This window comes from Pleurodeles waltl, chromosome 4_1 (genome assembly GCF_031143425.1).
Source record: "Pleurodeles waltl isolate 20211129_DDA chromosome 4_1, aPleWal1.hap1.20221129, whole genome shotgun sequence".
Classification (NCBI taxonomy): domain Eukaryota; kingdom Metazoa; phylum Chordata; class Amphibia; order Caudata; family Salamandridae; genus Pleurodeles; species Pleurodeles waltl.
Window position 1 is genome coordinate 599,345,202 of NC_090442.1, and position 21,425 is coordinate 599,366,626.

The window sequence follows — 21,425 nt, forward strand, 5'->3', positions numbered from 1 at the left end:
TGGGTTGGCCACTCATAGAGCTGGCCATACCTTGATGGGATTTTCACCCGTCCCGAGGAGGAACTTAGGGGGTCATTCTGACCTCGGCGGTAAAAGGCAGGTACCGCCGGTCGGAAGACCGCCATAACACCGCCGCGGCCACGGTAAACCGCCAGGGTCATTCTGACCCACAACTGCCAAACAGCCAAACCGCCAAAAAGCCGACCTCCAGTGAAGGCCGCCACATCAGCGATAAACTGGAGATGACCAAACCTCCACCGTCACGCCAACAGAAATACGCCCATGCCATTACGACCCACGAATCCACGCAGCGGTCATTCAAACGCGGTATTCCACTGGCGGTACACACCGCCGCGGTCAAAATACACACCCAGCACCGAAACACAGGCACATTGGACAATTTGAAATACACACACCTGAAACACATACATCCACCACTCCCACACAATCAATACGATATAAAACACACACCCACATCACCCACAAACCCCCACAAATCGAAATTAAGAGACAAGGCGCAATACACATAGAGAGAGCACAGGGAACGCAAACCACTACACACACAGGAACCCAAAATCATCACCCACACCACATCCACGCACAAAACACCACACACCACCACACTCATCACCACAAACACCACCCCACACCTCATCCACACCACCCCATGGCACCCCAAAGACACCCCAGGTTCTCGGACCAAGAACTCAGGGTCATGGTGGAGGAAATAATTAGGGTAGAGCCCCAGCTCTTCGGCACACAGGTGCAGCACACCACAATAGCCAGGAAGGCGGAGCTATGGCAAAGGATCGTCGACAGGTTCAACGCTGTGGGACAGCATCCCAGAAATCGGAAAGACATCCAAAAGCGCTAGAACGACCTACGGGGGAAGGTGCGGTCGATGGTGTCAAGACACAACATCGCTGTGCAGAAGACTGGCGGCGGACCCCCACCAACTCCACCCGAATTCACAGCATGGGAGCAAGAGGTCTTGAACATCCTGCATCCTGAGGGCCTCGCTGGAGTAGGCGGAGGAATGGACTCTGGTAAGTCTAATCTCAACTACTAAATCCCCCCCACCCCACCAGCATGCCAACCCACACCCCCACCCTCACCCCCAACCCCCCATCACACATCCTCCCTGCTAATGTCTCACCAGCACAACCCACCCATCCCAACACCAACCCCTGAATGCCAACACAAACCATGGACACCCATCACCTAAGCATGACCACTGCACATACCCATCCCCCCCCACAAACCACCCTCACAACTCCTCCCACAAGGGGATGCCAGCACTGGGGGACAAGGGCACCCACAAATCGCATGCCATGGCACACACAAAAGCAATAACCATACTCTTTTACCCCTGCAGGACCCGAACGCCAACACACCGGCCAGGAGGGTCCAGAAATGTCCATCCCACCCCCAGAACAGGCCCCAGTGATGACAGCACCTCTGTCGACCTGGAACCTGATGACCAGCCCGGACCATCGGGGACCTCTGGACAGTCGGTTCCCCTCAGGCAGCCACAGGCCACAGCAGACCTACCCCCCTCTGGAAACACCAGCACAGCACCCACCCAGCGGGCCCATGCCTCTGTCTCCAGGACAGGTCAAGCAGCGGTGTGTCTAACACTACAGGGCACCCAGGGTAACCCACCACCCCAACAACAACAGGGACCTGGGGGCAGTGGTAGTGGGCACACCGTCCAGGGGACAGAGGCCCAGGAACAAAGGGGAACTGGGAGGGCTGCTGTGCGACAGAGGGAGGACAGGCCTAGGGAACCCACTGTCCAAGAGGCCCTCACCACCATCATGGGAGCGTACCACCACTCCCAAGAGACGATGGCGACGGTCCTGGCCAGGTTCCAGGAGATCCAGGCCATGCAGGAGGAACAGTACATGGGGTTCCGGGAAGAACTGCGCACCATCAGTTCCGCAATGGGTACAATCGTGGTGGCACTCAACCAGATTGTCACCACATTGCAGGACCATGTGGCCCCCCAAAGGGCCCCTGCCACTAGCATGGACGAAGAACCGCCCACCACCTCCGCCGGCGCTAGTGGTCAGGAGGCCCCGACACAACAACAACGGGCCACCCGGACCCCACCCCCTGCAGAACAAGAACCACCCCGCAAGAAAGGCCTGAGATCTAGGAAGAAGACAGAGTAGGATGTCAAGACCCCCGCCATGCACGGATCCCCCCGGATGTCATCCCACTGTCCCACTTGTTCACCCTGTCCAACCTTGAACTGCCCCTGCTCCACCTTCCACAGGCATATGGACAATGCACCTGTGCGAACGAGAGTCTGGACTCTGCCATGGACATGCCTACACCATCACCCATCACCCTTTTAGAACTAATCACTAATTTTTCAACTTCAATAAACACAATTATTGCACCAAAACCATCTGGAGTCTGCTGTTTTTTTTTTTTTTAACCAAATGTATTCGAAATAACCAATCAAAAATGTCCAATTACATTGTGATGACAACATACCAGTGTCACACAGCGGTAGTCCATGGGTAAATAAACCAGAGGGCACTCCGTGGGGACCAGATCACTGAAATAGGAAGGGAAATTCTCAACTAAGTAACCATACATTGGGGGGAAAGATCAGACAGTAGAGAGCCAGTACTGTTAAAGATATCATAAAATGCTGGAATAGATTCTTACCTGTGTGTTACTGGAAATACTGCAGTATCACTCTGTCCCTGTTGTCTGTGTCGTCCTCTTCGTCTTCCTCCTCTTCACTCTCCGCAGGCTCCACAGCTGCCACAACACCACCATCTGGACCATCCTCCTGCAGGAAAGGCACCTGGCGTCGCAAAGTCTGGTTGTGAAGCATGCAGCAGGCCACGATGATATGACACACCTTCCTTGGTGAGTACATTAGGGATCCACCTGTCATATGCAGGCACCTAAACCTGGCCTTCAGGAGGCCGAAGGTCCGCTCGATCACCCTCCTAGTACGCCCATGGGCCTCATTGTACCGTTCCTCTGCCCTTGTCCTGGGATTCCTCACTGGGGTCAATAGCCAAGGCAGGTTGCCCGCTTCCAAACCACACAAACGCAGGCAGGCACCCACCCAACAGCCATCCACCTCACGACAGCCTCCAGCCCAAGCACCTGCACCCAAAGACACCAGACTTGACTCTCCTACAACCACATCCTCTTCCTCCACTCCCATACCCACTCCAGCTACCCTTCCCATTGCTCCTAAAAAACTTTTCCTCTCTAAACTGAACCTCTTTTCCTCACCTGACCCACCCCCTCCTTCTCGTAAGAGTTCTAAAAACACCTCAGCCACCACCAGCCCGGCGACTCCCAAGAACGTCGTGCCAGGTTTTTGGAGTCCGCCCTTTCCTTGGGCAGGGACATCGACCAGCAGCATAAGCACAGCCAGCCCCCCCATGGGAAGAGGACAAAAAAACTGAAGGGCAGGCGCGACAGGCCTGATACGCCTGCCCCCAAGGAGAGTAGCCAAGGGCCACGGCGAGTCTGCCAAGGAGGGCAAGGGCAGCAAAGCGGAAAAGGCAGGGAGCAGCCGACCTGGCCATGAGGGCCCCACCAGCCCCATTCCGGGCCCTAGGACTCCATCACAGGAGGGCCCCGCAAAGGAAAGGTCCGATGCTGACTGAGCGGGAAGTATTGGCCAGGTGTGGTTCACTTGAAACACAAGACAGGCACTGCTGAACAGGGACCGCCGTGGCAAGCACCGCTGAACAGGGCCTTCAAGGCAAGCACCGCTGAACAGGGCCCTTCAAGACAAGCACTGCTGAACAGGGACCGCCGTGGCAAGCACCGCTGAACAGGGCCCTTCAAGGCAAGCACCGCTGAACAGGGCCCTTCAAGACAAGCACCGCTGAACAGGGCCCTTCAAGGCAAGCACCGCTGGACAGGGACCGCCGTGGCAAGCACCGCTGAACAGGGCCCTTCAAGAGAAGCACCGCTGAACAGGGAACGCTGTGGCAAGCACCGCTCCGCTGGGCCCTCCTGTCAAGCACCTCTCCGCTGGGCCCTCTTGTCAAGCACCTCTCCGCTGGGCCCTCATCTCAAGAACTGCTCCGCTGGGCCCTCATCTCAAGCACCGCTCCGCTGGGCCCTCCTGTCAAGCACCGCTCCGCTGGGCCCTCCTGTCAATCACCGCTCCGCTGGGCCCTCATCTCAAGCACCGCTCCGCTGGGCCCCTACTGTCAAGCACCGCTGGCACATTGGCAGGCCCGGATCTGTATAGGGCAGGGCTTCACGTGGCACTCTGCCCACCATGCCTCCTCCATGACCTGTGGACTCTGTAATCCACCTGATGGACTGTGGCTTTGCACCCCCCAGGATGGCACAGTGGGCAACCCACCCACTGTAGAGACTTGAGAGACTGTGGCTTTGCACTCCCCAGGATGGCACAGTGGGCAGCCCACCCACTGCAGAGACTTGAGAGACTGTGGCTTTGCACTCCCCAGGATGGCACAGTGGGCAGCCCACCCACTGTAGAGACTTGAGAGACTGTGGCTATGCACTCCCCAGGATGGCACAGTGGGCAGCCCACCCACTGTAGAGACTTGAGAGACTGTGGCTTTGCACTCCCTAGGATGGCACAGTGGGCATGGAGGCCCTTCGTGGATCTGGCGTTGTGGAGTCATGTGGCTGAGGTGCCCCCCCTTCCCTTCCCCCTGAGGTGCCTGTATTTTATTTTTGTGATGCCCCAGCAGTGTTCTCTCCAGTGGACTCGATCTCGTGTGTGGGCTTTGCCCATGTGTTGCTGCACATTGGCCCACGGACATTTGAGCTTTGCAAAACTGTGCCAGACTTTTGCTACCTGTTTATATTTAGTTCCAGATGATTACTAATTTTTAATAGATTGCTAAGTTCACTATACTTAATTATTGCTATAATATAGTTCTATTTTTTCAATCATTGCCTTTTGTCTTTGCATTTTTGTTTTGGGGGTTTGTGGGCGTCACTCTGACTTTTTAATCTGCATTGGTGTGTAGGTATTTCGGTGGGGGTGAGGGTGGGGGTGGGTGTGTCGCGTATGTGTGTGCCCGTAACCTTTCCTCCTTCCCCCTCCCCTGTGTCGTAGGTGCAGTACTCACCGTTGTCGTCTGCGGCGACGTTCGTGATCCTGGAAGAAGAGCAGGAAGGCAATGACTGGGAGGATGTGGAGTTCCGGTTCCATGCTGTCCCGATTCCGCGTGGAGTGTCTCGAGGTGAGCGTTTTCCGTTTGGAAAGTCTGTTCCCGCTGTGTTTTTATCGGCGGGGCACCCGCCCCAGAAAAGGTGGCGGATTGGTGAGTCGTGATAGTGTGGGCGGTACATTGTCTCCCGCCTGGCTGTTGGCGGTGACCGCCGCGCTGTTTGTTTGTCCCGCCGTGGCGGTCGGAGTGTTAAAGCGGCGGCCTGTGTTGGCGGTTCCCGCCAGGGTCAGAATACAATTTTTTTGACCGCCAGCCTGTTGGCGGGTTGGCCGCCGCTTTAACACTGACCGCCAGGGTCAGAATGACCCCCTTAATCTTTTAACGACCCCGTTAGAGTGGACTGACCACTCGCTCCTGACGTTCAAATTTTTGGTTAGACACCCATTCCCCCGAAAAAACTACTAAGACCTTGGAAAAGTATTAAGGCAGAACCTTTGGAAACGGCATTAATACAGAGCTGAAATGATCCGAAGGCGTCTACTCTGTCACCACTTGCCAGGTTCAATCGGGGCATTGCGCTGGCAATGGACTCATTACTGCCGACGAGGGCTTCTGCTCCACGCAGTAGGAAAAAACCCAGCCAACCATGGTTCTCTCGGGACCTCAACATTTTACAGAGAAAATACCGACAGAAGGAGCGCTGCTGGAAATTGAATCCTAGGGACAATGAGAGAGCGGATTTAAAATTAGCCCTAAACACTTACAAAGAAGCTTGTTTGGTAGCCAAATCGGACTATTTTACACTTAAAATCAGGGAGGCAGCTAACTCTTCCAGAGAGCTATTTAGAACCATCAGTGTTCTCAGTACTCCCTTAGGCACATCTAAAGTAGAGAACTCCCAAGACTTCTGTAACAAAATAGCCAAATTCTTTGAATGTAAAATTCATTTCGGACAAGGAACAGGTGAACTCTCCCCCCTGGACAGCTATGCCACTGCTCCCTGTGGTGGCACCTAATGGGGCTCCAGATAAGCCATATCTACTTTCTAGGTTTAAAATGCCATCTCAAGAGGTCATTTGCAAGCTGCTTTTGGAATGCAAATCAGGTTCCCCATTGGATCCCTGTCCCCCCCGCCATCCTTCAATTAGTACCGGAGTTGGTGGCATCCATGATGGGCCCCCATTTTTCAGGAGGTCCTTATATCCTAAGGCATGGAAAGAAACCATTATTATTCCCTTAAAAAAGAAGGAAACGGGTAAACCTGATGATCTGACCAATCTACGCCCAATAGCCCTGCTCCCTATGTGGCCAAAATTCTGGAAAAATATATTAATAAAGAACTGGTCGATTTCCTGTTAGCCTCAGGGGGCCTAGACAGCTCGCAACACGCTTTTCGGAAATCCCATAGTACTGAATCAGCTCTCATTGCATCATCTGATACCATACGCAGATTGGTTGATGAGGGGCAGGGGGTCTTCTTGGTTCTATTGGACCTGTCGGCAGCATTTGACACCATTGCCCCACACATCCGGTTAGAACGTTTACATCAGGCAGGCATTAGGGATCAAGCTCTCAAGCTGATTGAGTCCTTTCTATCAGATAGATGGGCCACAGTCAGCAGTGGTGATTTTAGATCCCCTGCCTACCTCCTGCCGTGCGGGGTCCCTCAGGGCTCTTCTCTCAGCCCGACGTTATTCAACGTGTACGTGGCACAGCTGGCAGAGCTAATCCGCTCTTTCAGTTTTATTCCAACTTCTTATGCAGATGATACTCAGATTATCATCCCGATTAACAAAGACATGGAGGAAGTGGCGACCCGCTTTAACGCCTGTATGATAGCAGTGAACAGCTGGATGAAGGCCAATTGGCTAAAACTGAATTGCGAAAAAACTGAGATCCTGTGCTTTGGGATCAAGAGGGAATACTGGTCTTCCATTTGGTGGCCCGACGAGTGTGGCACTCTCCCTGTGCCAGGGTCTACCTCCAGGAATTTAGGATTACTGTTCGACGATCAACTGTCCTTTAAACCCCAGGTTAATCAGATAATCAAAACCTGCATGTGGACTCTGAAGAAATTAAAAAAAGTTTTTCCTTTTATTCCACAACCTTGCAGAATTACTGCTACTCTGGCTCTGGTCATTTCCAGATTGGATTATGGGAATGCGCTTCTGCTTAACCTGGATAAAGAATTGCTAAATAAGCTGCAGTTGATGCAGAACACTGCTGCTAGGCTTCTATTGAAGCTGCCCCGCGCAGCCTCTGCAAAGAAGTGCCTCAAAAATCTACACTGGCTTCCGGTGGCCCAACGGATCTCTTTCAACGCTCTCTGCATTACTCACAAGGCCGTCCATGGGATTGGGCCTAAGGCACTGACCACTAAGCTGCAATGGTACAGACCTAAAAGGTTGTTGCGATCTGTCACCGCCTATCGAATTCAAACTCCCCGTACCAAAAAGGCGAAGTGGGGCGACAGAACGTTCACTATCGCAGCTGCTAAAGTCTGGAACTCACTTCCACTGGAACTAAGGCAAGAACATAATTATCTGACATTTAGGAGACTGGTAAGACCTGGCTATTCCCGCGATAAGATTTGGAGTCTCCCCTTTAGCGGACACAGCCTCACCCAGTTAGCGCTTCGATGCCCTTGGGCCGGAATGCGCTTTGTAAATACTCAATACATACAATACATACATACATACTATATTGTTCACCCCAGTAACATGCTTACTGCCGTTTTACGCCCTTTGAGCTCATTCACTTGTGCACTCGCCTCAATGTTGTGGTTCACGCACAGTTTTGACCTGTGCCATTAGTACTGTGCAGCCCCCCCTTGTCTTCCCCTCCACCCAGGAATCACCCGCTATGACTTCCTATACAGTCATGTACCTTGGTAAGCCACGTCCCTCCTGAGACGTGGCTGGATGTCGCATTCTTCTCATCCTCTTCACGATAGACAACAGTCTGCTCTCCAGTTCTGCCTCCAACACGTCTCCAGTAAAGACAAACTCTTCTCTGTTTTCCGCTTTCTCTTTATGCGCTCTTGAATCTCCGTTGCTCTCCCTCTCGGCTGGCATCTTCTGGGATTCAGCCTGTGTCTCTCATGCCTCCACCCTCCTTATCTACTCCTCCAGCCAATACCTTTTTGCTGGAACTTTTGGGTTGTCAACTTTTCGTGACATAGTTCCCTGGTGGTATCCTTCGTTGCCCAGAAGTGACTAAGCCCAGATCGACAATTCATTTGCTCCCAGAGATCCTCTCATAGTCCCCTAATGAACTATTTTGATGGTAGTTCAGTTGGCAGACTGCACTGTTCTGGTCACATATACCAACTCAAGTTTCACATACCTTGATGGAACGTATATTTCAGTCCCATTGCACAATAAGCCAAAAGAAAAAAGACAGTGGAAGGGTGGCCCAATTCCTTCCAAAAGACAGTAGGCTGAAGCCACCCTAAACTACCAATTTCTAGAAATATTAAAACAAGCATTGCAAAGCCCATGCAAGAGTAACTGGGTTTGACAGTCTCTCTTAGCTGTGTTGTACAGCAGCGTGGTCACTGTGCAGCATTGTTAAAGGTTAGGAAAACAACAGCTGTATGATGTTGACAGCAATGCCCTTGTTTACATTTTTGTATCTGGTGAGGTGAGTGTGGCAAGCAGCAATAGGGCCTGGGAGGAAAGGGCAAGCAAAGGTGGAGTAAGAGGGAGTTACAGAGCAAGCAACATAATAAGGTGATATGACGCGGCCAGGGCTGGCTGCGTCAAAGTGCTTTTTTTCTGGTCAGTGGCGGTGGAGAAAGCAATAGTGAGGGCGAAGAGGAAGGGACAAGCAACAACAGCAGGGATGGGGACTACAGGGCAAGCAACAGGGCAAACTAAACAAAAAATAGTGACACTGCCAGCGCTGTCTGCATTATATTGTTTTTTTCTGACATTAAGATAACTGGAGGGAATGCAAGCAACAATGTTGAGGCATGTATCAGACAATGGGGAAAGCAACAGACAGTGCGGTTAGCAACAGATATGGAGCAAGCAAAAATCAATGGGCAAGCAACAGACAATTTGGCAAGCAACAAACATAGGGGAAAGCAACAACACAGATTGAGAAGGGGAGCTGACCTGCAAAAACATGCACTGTTGCAACTGAAAGAAAATAAAAACAAAGTCCAACAAGCAGTGGAAGGACACCCTGGGAAAGGAATGTTGAGCCATGCTCCAGAGGAGGGACAAGCACACAAACAGGAAGTGAAGCCACCCCACTGTAACCAAGGAGAAGCAAGAAAGCGACAAATAAACCAACTATGGTAAGCAATGGGCAGGCTCTAAGTCCTCTGTAAGTAAATGAAATGTCACACAAGCAACAGAGCATGCACTCTCAGGCAATACTTAAAAAGAACTAAACTACCAACAACTTAGAATAGAATGGCAGATAACCCAGCTAAAACGTAAAGTAGAACTACAAACCAAAGAAATGTAGGAAATACTACAATGCAAAGTGCCAGTAATTGCTAACAACCAGTGTCTACCATGTGTAGAATTCATAGGAAAAACACTAATCTTAAAAAATCCAAATATTCGAACTAAGGGCCTCATTACGAGTGTGGCAGTTCGAGGACAGCTGCACTCATGTTGACGGCTGGACCGCCGCACTTTAGGCGGTCCGACCACCCAATTACAACTTTGGCAGGTGGACCCGTCTAAAGTCCTCCGTCCCAGTCAGGATCCTGATGGCGTGACGGAGGTCGGGCTTGTAACCAGCCATGGCAGCGCTGAACTCAGCGCCGCCTGGCTGATTTCAACCACACTTTTCGCAAGCCTTTTTAATGGCAGGAAATCTGCCATGAAAAGGCTGGTGCAAAGCCAGTGTGAGGGGCCAGATGGGGGCCCTTGCACTGCCCATGCCCCTTAAGGGAGCCAAGACTCATATCGTAGCACGGACTGACCGGTGGGAACGCTCTATTACAATGCTCTCGCTCGTCAGCCCAGTGGGATCATTGTAATAGGACGAAGAGGGGGAGGGAGATGTCATTGGTATAACTGTGGCATCCTCCCCACGGCATTGATGGTCGGGTGGTCTGACCTCCAATGTCCTAATGAGGCCCTAAACCTCATGTACAACTGTAAACAACAAAAACCTACCAAACTAACTTATTTATAAATGTTATTTAGATAACTTTTTCTAATCAGTCAAAATACATATTTTACTATAGACAAAATACACTCTTACTGAAAGATAATAATCATTAAAATAAATATTAATAAAAAAGAATGAATATGCAATAAACAACACAATAAAAAAAATTAAAAAAATTAATATACAATAAAATCACACAAATTACGCTTTTTTAAAACTTAAAAAACACAACAACTTATACCAATTATTAAGAAGCAGATATATTAAATAACATATAACAAACCATTACGATAACAGAAACAACTTTAAAGGAAATAAACATTTTCCACCCATTAAAACTAAACATTACTTTCTATAACTATTATTGTATTCTCATGGGGGTCTCAATTTCACGGAATGTCAGATACTTGATTGGACTGATCATAGTTTAATATCCTTTGAGGTTTGGGAGGGGGATTGAGTACAGCATAGGAAATTGACCACCAAGAAAGTCAGGAATTGGGGACAAAGCTTGCTTGCTCTTGATAAACGCCGGGAATTGAAATCAAGGGGGCAAGTCACGCTACCACAGAAATATGACCAATAGGTCAGGGCTGCGGTGGAGCAAATTGCCACTATGAGAAAGGAAAGATCTCATGGCAGCAGCAAAACGTACGCCCCCAGGTTTACCAAAGAGCTTAAGGAGCTCCAAAGATTGTACAGACATCAGGAACATAAATGGAAACAGTATCAAGATTTGACGGAGAGAGCCAAGCTTAGGGTACTTCTGCGCAATTATAAACAGGTTATTAGAGACGCCAAATTAGGTTTCTTCTCACAAAAGATTAAGGTGGCAGTCAACGTCCCCAAAGAACTTTTCAAGGTGGTACGTTCTTTGGCATCCCATTTTATCTATCAAGATCTTGAAAATTCACAATCTTTCTGTGATAAGGTTGCATGGTTCTTTAAAAATAAAATCTTGCAGACACACTCTGATTTTACCGTGCTTTCTTTGAATCTCACCAATTGCGTAGAGGCAGATGGAGGGGTTGATAGTGAGCCGTCTACGGCTAGGTTTGTTCCACTTCCAGCTGATAGGATCAAGTCTCTTCTTGTGGGAATTACCTCTGGCTCTCTGGATGATCCCTGTCCACCTAGGGTGCTTCATCTAGCCCAGAATCTTATTTCTGAGGTTCTGGAAGCTTTTTTGTAGAAGTGTTGGATTTGGGGGTGTTTCCTTCGACTTGGTAAGAGGCGGTTGTTATACGGCTGAAAAAGAAACCTGGGGAGACCCTGGTGACCTTAAAAATCTTCATCCTATCTCACTCCTGGCTGCCCCAGTTAAGATTCTAGAAAAGCACATCAATTATGAACTAGCTAACTATCTCTTGGTGAATGGCTGTCTTGATCCCCCCAACACGGGTTCTGACAATATCACAGAACAGAATCCACCCTTATTGCCACTTCTGATCCTATATGTAGACAAGTGGACCAGGTGGGAGTAGCTATTCTGGTACTTTTGCTTCTGTCAGCCACATTCAACACCATCTCTCCTCAGTTGATGGTGCAGCGGCTGCAACAGGCAGGGGTAAGAGATGTTGCTTTAGGGGTGCTGGAGCCATTTTTGAGTGGTAGATCTATTACAGTTAGCTGTGAGGACCGAGCTGCTCTGTTCCAACTACTCTGTGGTGTTCTTCAAAAGTCTTCCCTCAGTCCAACCCTTTTTAACTTGTATGTAGCACCGCTGGCAAAATTGGTCAGTTCATGCGGTTTCCAGGTTTGTTCATATGCAGACAATATGCAGCTTATTGTGTCCATCAGCGAGGATTTCGAAGAGGTTGCAGATAGGTTTCACAACTGCATGAGGGAAGTCAGCCAATGGATGAGCCAGAATTGGCTGAAAATGAACAGGGAAAAGACTGAGATCTTGGTACTTGCGTCGGTAGGTCGAATTGGAGTAATCATTGGTGGCCTGAATCCTGTGGGGCTTCACCATCCCCCATAGCAGTTGCCAAAATCTTGGGCATCATGTTTGACAACTCCTTGACTTTTGGCCGACAGGTCAATCAAAGAGTCAGTGCATGTTTTTGGATGATTGAAATCCTTAAAAAATGTCCTACCGTTCCTTCCCAGAGATCTCAGAACATTTGTGGTTCTTGCTCTCATTATATCCAAACTTGACTACTGCAATGTATTATACTTGAACATCAATCAACTTTCTCTGTATACGCTTCAACATAAACAGATTGCAGCAGCTCATTTGCTGCTAGGACTACCCACGTCTGCCACTGCCAGGGAGAGTCTAAGATAGCGTAATTGGCTCCCTAAACATAGTTTCCGCCCATTAGCCCAGCGGGGAATGGCCTACAACATTGACGCTGGCTCATAATCAAGCCGGCAGCAATACTTTAGTGCATAGGGTGCACTAGCACCCATGGTGAGTTTCAAAAACCACGATGGGGCTAGCCAGTGGGGCCTCTGCACTGCCCATGCCAAGTGCATGGGCAGTGCAGGCCCCCACGGGGCACACTGCACCCCGTCTCCACCAGCCTTTACATGGCGGGGCTACCGCCATACAATGCAACGGAGAAGGAACTTGTAATTCCCAGGGCTGCACTGCCCTGGTGGATTAGGACTGCCAGCACTGCCAGCCCCTCCAGTGGAGGAGAAGTGGCAGTGCAGGCGGTCCAACCATGGTGCAGCCACCACAGTTGTAATGTGGCTGTCGGACCGCCACATTGGCAGCAGTCGAACCGCCACCGCGGCCCCTGCAGTCTTAAGACCGCCAGGGTCGTAATGAGGCCCTTAGTACTGAAAACTTGCAGCTTTCAGGGAAAAACTAAATAGAAGCCCCTTCAAAGTGGCCTTAATATCCCAAAATGAATCCACTGGACTACTGTTGCCTCCTCAAACGTGCAGGGTCCTGCTGAGTGTTGTTCATCCTCCACTGAAATTTAGAACTGAAAATCCTGTGGAGTCCCAATCCTTGTACTTCTTAGGAACTTTAATTTATATGAAAGTGATCGATTTACCCCCCAAAAAACTGCCTTCAACATTGTAACTGGTGTTTCGAAGTGGCTGCCTTTCACAAGCCATCTCTTTATGAATCAATTAAATAAACAAATACATCTTCACAACAATAGAACAATGTTATATAAGGGTTGTTAGGTGTTTTAAGTTGAGTATAGTACAGATTTTTTCCATCAAACTAGAAATAAAATGTGGACCTTTGGTACAAAACTAATTTGGTAGAGCAGAAATAAATAATTCTATCACACATATATGGTGGATAGTCGTCCTCAAAGGGAATGCATCCAAATAATAAGTTGCATGATCAACTATGACCTTGATATGCCAGACATCTTAGGCAACATCTCATGATCTAAACTGCATGGCCTTCATCTCTAACCACCTTTCCTAGAATTTTCCATGCTATTATGGCCTACCATGCAAGGTCTCTCAGCCAGATGTCAATTCTCTAAGATATTAATCACAGAATTATTTTCAGACATGTTTACTAGCATGCCTGCAACAAGGGAATTAGTAAGGGCTCCTATAGAGAATCCTTCCAACTTTCTCCAGGGACTTAACAACACACATTCACAAGTCACGTGCAGGACAAACTATTTGTAGTTATGAAATTCTAGCCTATTAGAATAGAAACCCTGCAGGGTTAATTGTTTCCTTTCATGTGCACAATAGTAATGAAGCTTCTAGCTGGATTGATGTAGTGAAAACGTATAGATAAAGAAATATGTAACACAAAGGTGCCACTCAGTAGTTCATAGTTTGTTGATGGCAACTTGTTACGCACCTAGGAGCATCTGTAAGTACAGCTGATGTGCTGGAATATATGAAATCATTTAGAATGCCTTTGGGTTTGTGTATCTATGTTTCTACATTAGTGTTCGGTAAGTATAGGGCTGTCAGGTGGAGGGCTGCAATTGGACTAAATACTTCTGGAACAATATGCTTTCTGACCTTGACACGGTGCACAATCTAAATGTGCATGCCTTGAATTAAATTTTACAGTACATTTCAGGTACTCTTGATGGGCAAGCTAACAATTCTTAAAGGTATATTTACTATAGCATATGGTAACACCTGAGTTAAGGTTCCAAAGGTTAGCCTTCTTACAACTTAACATATTAAATGAGTAAAGGTTTCAAAGGTTAAATACAGGTAACAGATTTAAGGATGGCTGCTCCACTAGAGCAGCTTCAAAATATTGCCAAATAAAAACGATGGGGTAAGTGCTCTTTGAAAGAAAACAGGGTTTTTTGCAGACCCTCCCCCCTTCACACACACACGTTTTGCCCCCATTTGGTCTACTAGATGCTAGCTTTCTGGCACTGATTGTGCCCTGGGCTCTGCCAACCAGGCCAAGGGTTAGTGACCTGTTTAAAAGATATATGGTAATTAGGCATAATTACAATTGGCTCTCACAACATACATGTAAGTCCCTAGAATATAATAGGGTATGAAGGCTTTGGGACCCCAGTGGGTTTAAGGCACTTACGGGTGCAATGCTGTGGTGTCTGCTGTTGCAGGCTCCCGTTAAAATAAAACTAAGTCCAAATTTGACTTAGGAGTTGACAGTACTTCCAAAGTCTAAAACTACCTTTTCATTGCATATAAGTCACCTCTATGGACTGCACTAGGTGCTTCAAAGGGAGGGTGCCTTGTAATTAAAAGCAGGGACATTATAAAATATGTTTATATGCCCTGGTGAGGGGAAAACTGCCTATTTCATTTTTCCCCATTGTAGCTCCACTGGCTAATTTGGAAATGCTTTATTAAACTTTAATAAAGTCAAACGTTTGGAAGGAATGGGCTAGAACAGTGATTCAAAGTATCACAATAATAGTTACAATAAATCCAACAATTTGCCAAGGTTGGATTTATTACAGGAAAAAAAGTTTTAGAACTTATTTCCTAAAGTTACCTAAAACAGTTGTGTAGCAGCCTCTTCTGATTGGTCAGCCTTTGGCAGGTTGGGCCATGCTGCTCTGTTGAGGTTTGAAGTGGCCCAGGCTCAAACAAAGGGACCATCTGGTCATTGGAGATCTGCTGCTGCTGATGTCAGTACAGGTAGGGGGCTGGCTACCCAAACTGATCTTGACAGGGACAAAGACAGATAGTGCAGGACTTAGGCCCACCCCCACTTCCTGTACACCTAGCCAGATGGGAGTCTATAATTAGATTAGGAGAGGGATTGGAAAAGAAGTGTAGGGAAAGGTTAGCCGCACTTGTAGATCGAGTTAGCCGGACCTGAACTTCCAGGGGAGATTTCCTCCATTTTGATTTTTGTTGAAGAAGTGCTTTCTGGAATGAAAATATGCCACACTTCTAAGGAGGGTGGCATCCTGCACCCCATCGGTCAGGGTGCCCGCAGTCTTGCCAGCCTACAGAACATAATATGCCCAGCAACTCATATTACTGCCTGGAAATATCAAGAGAAGAAGTACTGCCCTGCTGAACTCCTAGTGGACTTCCTGAAAGCAACAGGTACAAAAGGGCTTCAAGAAGTCACCTGCCTTAAGACACGCCCAGCTGACCAGCTTCACCTGGACTTTTGTGAACTTGACCAGGTGCACTGTGGGAATTGTAGTCCTGAACCTCCAAGAGGCAAATCAGAGCATCTGGACTTTTGGCTGGTGTTCTGGACCATTCAAGACCCCAAAAGGACCTTCTGGAAGAAGATCAAGAAGTTTGGAATCATTTGGAGAATTTTTGGTAAAAAGCTTCATAAGTTGACCGACCCATCGTCAAGAGTGAAGCAGGTGACGTCAAACTGTGACTCTGCCTGAAATTCAGGTTTGCCCCACTAAAGTTCCAGAGGTCTTTGCCACCGATGACGAGAACCAAGACCTCCAGGAATTCACTGCAGCCTCGAGCTGAAGCAAGTCGGTGTTGTCGATCCGCAACTCAGCCTGCTGAGAAGACTTGCTGCACATCAAGAGAAAAAGCTCCACAAAAGTGACTAAGTGCTAAGGTAAAACTTGACCAGCTCCAGCCACTCGCTGTATCTGACCCATGCTCCATCGCAGTCGGCCTGAAAGTTTGAGTTGGTCCCGGTCCAGTACAACTTGATGGCCGCACTTGGTGCTTTTCACTTTTAGGTGCTAGAAATCACATTTTTTTATTTCATTTTTTAAAATTCACATCTCTGGTTCCCTTTTTGTCATCCGGTGTCATTTTAAAAGGTAAAGATATTGTCTATTATAATAAATTAGTATTGGATTTTTATAGTGTGTTGCTGTCTTAGGTATTTATTGTTTTAGACGGGCGGCATACGGCCGGGCACGTTTTCATTGTGAATTCCGGCCTTTTGATACTTTTTAATGTGCCCCGCGGCGTTTCTTTATCGTGTCTTCTTTCCAAACGGTGGGACAGGTGGCCTAGGACTTGGCCTGCCTGTCCTCTTAATCACCAGTTGCAAACACCACGTAGTCTGCTGGGCAGCATCATACTGCAGAACTTTCACGCAGGTAAGGCCCCAGCTGCCTTCAGCTGCGTCTCAAATATGGTAACCATTTGGGTGACCCTTTACTGATTATTGGCACTTATGGATCTATCTAATGTCCGTCTCTTTGCTCTCTTTATTATATAATAAAGTAACAAAAATGTTGTTCTTCGTGGGGAGAATAATACTACATATATTATTTTCGGTTTTGCATACAACTTCTCCGCCCCCCCCCCCCCCCCCCCTGTTTTTCTTTCTTCTTTTTTTTGTTCTTTCTTTCTTTTTCCTTTCTTTTTTCTTACTTTTTCTTTTTATATATATCCTCCTAGGCTCTTTTTAGGTCCTTTTATGGTCTTTTTACTCCTTGTTCTCCTTATTTTTACTAGGATTACTTCATACCCTTGTGCACTTGCCCTTTGCAAATCAAAGTTTTTCCTGCTCCATCAGGAGGATGACTCTGGTATGTTTCTCGTGACTTGAAAATACCTCTGGCCTTTTCACTTTCTGCTTCTTTGGTATTTTTGGAAATCTGGACCTATTGGTAGTGGGATTTTTCGTCTTGCATCTACATAAACACAATGCTTGTTTCTCTCACTATGGGAAGAATTACTCCATCACCTTTGCACATGTAAACTTCTTACGTTGCATTTTATCTTATTTTTGACTGTGTGTACTTATCCTTGCTAGTTCTGGTCTATTAATTATGTTTGACCTGACATTGGTCGGGACATTTTGACTCCTTAAACTTTGTCTTTCTGTTGTTATTATACTCACAGAAGTAATCTTTTGTTTGTTAAAAGTATACAAGATAGCTTTTTTTATGTTAGAGTATCTTTCCCTTTTTCTGCTACTTGATCTATGTTGTTTCTTTACACGTTGCTGTGGTTATATGTTACCTTACAGCCCTGAAGAAGCCCTTTTTGTGTCAGGCGAAACACGTTGGCTGTTCCGTTGCTGTATCAAATTCTCTATACAAATTAAAAAACTTCGGGAAGAAATCCACAGAAGCTTTCCATGATTATTTACCGAATACTATTGAACTTTTTACTTTGACTTGTTTTTAATTGGATAATTTGGAGTGGTGCACCCCATATGTCTTACACTGTTGGGGCTTTCTTTGCCTCTTAGGTCCTTTCTTGCAGCAGGGGCCTTGGTGGAGCTGCACATCAAAGGATCGTATTGCTACTACTGTTACACGTATTGCGATTTACTGGGTATAATTAGGAATTGTTGCGTTTTTGCCTGGCCTGCTGCATTTTGTTCCTTTCCGTATTTATTGTTTTGTTGATATCAAATGCTTTACACTCCTGTCTTCTAAGTTAAGCCTGACTGCTCATCAGCCAAGCTACCAAGGTTTGAGCAAGGATTAATTTATTGAGACTTTGACCGGACTTTATTTGTGATTGTGGTGTTATTACTAGCTGTATGTACCCACCTTCACCTACCAATAAACCAATTTCCAATGCTCTCTATTTCAGGAGTTACTTCTATTAAATACAGTTGCACCATTCAATACAGGGCTTAGTTGGTGAACAGAACTGGCTAGTGGGTGATTTAACAACAAAAATGATGCACAATCGGCTTGCCACATATAAGAAATAGAGAGTTTATAAAGCGTGGCTAATCACTCAATAGGGTATCCAGGCGCTTGCAGGTCCTGGAGGCTTATTCGAACAGTCAGGTGTTGAGGGCCATTCGGAATTCCGGAAGTGAGGTGACGGTCCAGAGGTGCGTGGGGAGGCTGTTACAGGTTTTTGTTGCGATGTGAGAGAAGAAGTGTCCTCCATTTCTGCTTCTGTAGATGCAGGAAGTAGGGGCAAGTGAAAGGGAGGCAGAGAGTAGTCTTCTCGATGGTGGGTGGAAGTTCAGGAAGTGGTTAGTGTACTGCGGATTCTTGGTGGTGTAGAGGCTTGTGTTCAAGAGTCAACAGCTTTAATTGGCATCTCTTCTGTAAGGGAATCAAGTGGAGTTGCCTAAGGTGGGGTGTGATGTGGGTTTGTCAGGGAAGACCGAGAATGTGTTTGGCTGCGGCTGTATGGTCTAAAGTCTCTGTAGGAGGTGTGCAGCAATTCCTATGTAGAGGGTGTTGCTATGGTCCACTTGGCTGGTGATTAGGGCCTGTGTCATGGTGTGTCTTGTGTGTAGAGGTAGCCACTTGAAGATCTTACGTAGCATGTGCAAAGTGAGGAAGGAGGTGGAGGAGACGGCGTTGATCTGTGATTTTACAGTTTGCTTGTTGTCAATGATGATTCCGAACTTTCTGGCGTAGTCAGAGGGAGTAGGTGTGGGTCTTAGGTCTGATGGGCACCAGGAGTTATTCCATGTGTTGCTGCTGTTGCCAAAGATCAGTACTTATGTCTTGTCTGTGTTTAGCTACAGGCTGTTTTTCTTCATCTAGTCAGTGACGCTTGTCATGCATCTGTGGAAGTTGGTTCTGGTGGTAGAGGGGTTGTTGGCAACTGATAGGATGAGTTGGGTGTTACCTGCATAGGAATTATGTTGAGACTGTGAGATCTGACGATGTTGGCCAGCGGGGTAATATATGCGTTGAAGAGTGTAGGGCTGAGGGATGAGCCCTGGGGGACACCACAGGTGATCTCCTTGGCTTTGGAGGTGAAAGGTGGGAAATGGATCCTCTGGGTTCTTCCAGTGATCCATCTGAACACGTCCCCTTGTATGCCGATGTGGTGGTGTCTTTTGATCAGCATGAGGTGGGATATGGTGTTAAAGGATGCCGAGAGGTCAAGGAGGATTAAAGCTGATGTTTCTCCTTGGTCGAGGAGGGTTTAGATGTCATTGGTGGCTGCGATCAGCGCAGTTTCGGTGCTGTGATTGTTGCGGATGCCGGATTGGGAGGCGTTGAGTAGCTGGTTCTGCTCCAGGTATCTCATGAGTTGCTTGTTGATGATCTTTTCCAGTACCTTGACTGGGAACGGGAGCAGGGAAATTGGCCAGTAGTTTTTGGGTTTGTTGGGGTCGGCTGAGGGTTTTTTGAGTAGTGATCTGACTTCGGCATGATTCTAGGCATTGGAAAACATTGCAGTGGTGATAGAGGTGTTGAGCTGGGTGAAGAGTTTGTGGCCGATCTTTTGGTTTCCAAGGTTGAAGATGTGGTGCTGGCATGGGTCTGTGGGAGCTTCCGAGTGGATGAATTTCATGGTAGATGTGATGCCCTGGGCAGAGAGGATGTGCCAGGTGGTCAGTGTGTGGTTACTGACAGTTACGGTGGTGGCATATTGGTCGAGGAAGTCCGTAGATGCGGGTTGGGGTTTGAAGTTTTTGTATATGGTTGCGATCTTGTCATGGAAGAAGTAGGCAAGTTTGTCGCACAGCTCCTGTGAGGGTAATATGTTATTTTCGCTGGTAGCTGGGTTGGAGAATTCCTTAACGATGTTGAAAAGTTCCTTGATGTTGTTGGCACTGGTCTCGATGTGTGTGGCAAGGGCTGTCTTCTTTGTTTCTCTGAGCAGGTGGTGGTAGTGTTTAAGGGAGGTCTTGAAGGCTCCTCTGTCATAGGTGTCCTTGCTGGCACGCCATCTCCTCGCCAGCTGTTTGCTCTCTCGTTTTGCTGTTCTGAGTTCTTGGGTGTACCACCTGGCCTTTTTGGAGAATTTTTTTCTCTAGATGCTGTTCTTGATGGTGATAATGCTGTTGGAGCAATTAGTCATCCAGGTGTTGAAGTTTTTCCATCCTTGCTCAAGGTTGGTGGCAGTAGTGGGGCTGGAGGTGTTTAGGGCATCCACCTAGGTAGTCTCTGAGATTTTGGCCCACCTCCATTGGGGGGCACTGGTCATCTTGGTGGTGGAGGTGCAAGGGCTGAAGATGCTGAAGTGGACAATAGAGTGATCAGTCCATGTGCGTTCTGTGACACCGCTGTATTTGACGCAGTTGCTGGAGGTGAAAATGGGGTCCAGCATAAGTCCTGCAGTGAGTGTAGGGTCTTGGATGATCTTGTTCAATCCGAGGCTGCTCATACTGTCGAGGAGGTGTGCAGTGTTGTTGTTGTTGGGGTCATCGATGTGGCGATTTAGGTCGCTGAGGAAGATGTAGTCCTTGGAGTCTCCGGTTGGGGGGGCAATGAAGTCTGAAATGGTGTTGCAGAACCTGGAGCACTGGCCTGGGGGTCAGTATGCGAGGGTGCCTTTGACGGTTGTTTTGTCATCTGTATGGATATGGAAGTTGAGATGTTCTGTGGGGGTGGTGGTGTTGTCAGTGGTTGTGGTGCCTTGTATGGTCTCTTTGTGGATGATGGCTGTTCCTCCTCCTGGCATGTTGGTGCAGTCCTGGTGAGTGATTTTATATCCATCGGGGATCGCTGTGGCAATGTCTGTGGCGGATATCGGGTTAAGCCAGGTCTCGGTGAGGAAGACAATGTTGGGTGTGAGGGTGGCAAAGAGGTCCTATAATTCAGTGAAATGCGTTCATAGTGAGCGTGTGTTGAGAAGGGCGCATGGAGTTGGTGTTTTTGTTCAGGTGTTGTCTTGGTGTGTTCAAGGTGGGGCTGGTCGGTTGGCTGGTGTGTGTGCTGTGGCAGGTGAAGTGGCAGTGGGTGCAGGTGAAAGGTCCTAATGTGGAGATGGGTCGACACGGTGGCAGTGTATGTTGTGGTGTCTGGGGTTAAGGATGTAACAGAGCTTGGCGATGGTGTATTTTCGGGTGGTGGGAGGGCCTGGGGTTATGGCGCTGGGTGCGGTCCAGGCACAGACAGG

The 21,425-nt window shown here is 48.0% G+C and overlaps 1 protein-coding gene across 1 annotated transcript in view; it reads right to left on the reverse strand.

Moving 5' to 3' along the window:
- The window catches only part of LOC138287955 (putative tetratricopeptide repeat protein 41), a 574,376-nt gene that overhangs the window by 299,244 nt on the left and 253,707 nt on the right, over nucleotides 1-21,425 (reverse strand). The gene's annotated exons all lie outside the window — the stretch shown is intronic.